Raw genomic sequence first — 2,297 nt, 5'->3', positions numbered from 1 at the left:
CATTAGGAAATTCCGCTGCTGTTTGTTCATCAGCTGATGCACTTTCGCCTTACTTCTTAATGGAGTGATAACTTCTTCGCTCCTTAAATCTCATGAACCATCCTTGACTTGCCTTGAACTCTACATCTTTCCCATCTGGATGTTCTTCAGGTCCTCAAACAAAGACAATGCTTTCTCTTGAATGGTTTCTTGACTAACAGTAGCACATTGACGATTCAGCCTATCTATTCAAAGAGAAAGAAGACTTTCCATTTCTTCAAAGATTTTGCCTCTTTTCTTATTGGTGACAGTGTTCTTCATCCTTGGGGCTTCAGATTTGATATGTGCTAAAATCTTGTCCTTTTGTCCGACTCATTCCAATAGATATTGAGAACTCGTCTCATTTGATATAAAGTAACATGCGTATGGAGGTGTATGTATATACAGATATATATATACATACACAAATATATCCATATATACATGCACACACTCATACACACATATATATAGAGAGAGAGATAGATACATGCGCACACATAAATATACACACATATGTACATATACAAATGTATGTGTGTGTGTGTGTGTGTATGTGATGGATAAACAGTTTTCCATCTACCAAATTCCACTCTGAAAGCAATGGTCAACTCAAAGATGTCAAGCAAGGTGATTTGGCCCAGAAATCCCATGGCACCTAAGTAGAAAATAATTCTTTGGAGGAAATCTTCTGGAACTTTCTCAAGTGAGTCACTACTCTAATGCCAAACACATGCGATCACCAATGGTTGATTCCAAGATGCAAAAGTGTTTAATTTAATGTATTCATCGTTAAATTAAAAACCATCTTAATTCTAGAAGAACTGCTTCGTCATGTTTCAAACACTGGATTAGTGATGGGAAAATTAATAGCTTTATTGAATGCCTCAAAATTCTTAATTACTTTCAGAGGATAATTAAAGCAAATAAGCAGTGAATTTCATTAAAAAATAAGGCTTATGAAAGGACTTGAATATAAATTAACAGGGATATATACACCAGGGATATGACACATGGCAAAATTATATTAGGTGGTGGGGGTTTACATTATATCTGTGAGTTTGTTTGCCTGTATGTCTATATAGATGCATAAATACACACACAAAACATATACATGCTTGCACCTACATACTGGTAGGTGTTCCTCAAGGCTCATTCTCAGCCCCTTCCCCACTCCTATTCTCCAAGACATGACAGAAGAGTCTAATGTGAACTTCAATAAGTTGATCCTTATTGCAGGGGCCTCATCCTTACTGCAGGGTCCCTGGAAGCCTTCAGGGAAGAAAACAAGACTGGAAAACTCTCAGAGCAAACTTGGCAAAGATTAAAGTTTTAGTAAATAAGGTTAGAAGAAAGGACCCTATTGTCATAAGGGAAATGATTGCCCTTGATATGGTTTATTTGATGTGCACTAAGGGTACAGAAAAGGGACCACCAGCTGGCAGCAAACAAATACTTTGTATGGGGCATATTTATAGACAAGGCTGCATTCTTCATTAAGAAGAACAGGATAAGATCAACAACTATTACCAATAACATTAAATTAATGAGGGAGCCACTATATAGTCTTTCAGTTTGCTAGATATAGCAGCCACATCTACCTCATATAACAATATTGAAGTCACTATCAGTAGCTCATACATACCTAATATACAAATATACACAAGACATAATAAGGTGTTGAGGAAGTCTGGGCTGCTATTTCTATGAGATCATGTTCCCCTGTAGAGCTAGCTGCCTCACCAATTCAGACCAACACAGTATGAAGTTGATCATCATCTCTAGCTGTCTAGATTACAGGGTGTGGTGGGATTATCAGGACATTGCTTAAAAGGTAATATTAACATTTTAGTGATGTTTATCACAATGACCTGGCTTGTGTATCTTATTGCCAGCATTTAATACATTTCTTTCAACTAATAACCTATCCCCACACTAAATAGCTGGAATACCAACATCTTGTTTCTCCATCACACACACACACACATATATATATATATATGTATATATACATACATATATACATAGAGAGAGAGAGAGAGAGAGAGAGAGAGAGAGAGAGAGAGAAAGAGTTACATGCACACACATACATAAATGTACAATTGTATATAATCATGTGCATGTAAGTTGTCTAAGAGACCGTAAGCTAGGGAACAGATGCACTCATATATCTGTCAGTAGAGTGGGTATGTTAACCGAAATGTTCCCTTCCATATTGACTAACTCTAATGAGCATAAAGTCGTATATATGTGTGCGTGTGTGTGTGTGTGTGTGTGTG

The sequence above is a fragment of the Octopus bimaculoides genome, chromosome 27 (genome assembly GCF_001194135.2).
Source record: "Octopus bimaculoides isolate UCB-OBI-ISO-001 chromosome 27, ASM119413v2, whole genome shotgun sequence".
In the NCBI taxonomy this organism is placed as follows: Eukaryota; Metazoa; Mollusca; class Cephalopoda; order Octopoda; family Octopodidae; genus Octopus; species Octopus bimaculoides.
This window is presented reverse-complemented; position numbering follows the sequence as displayed.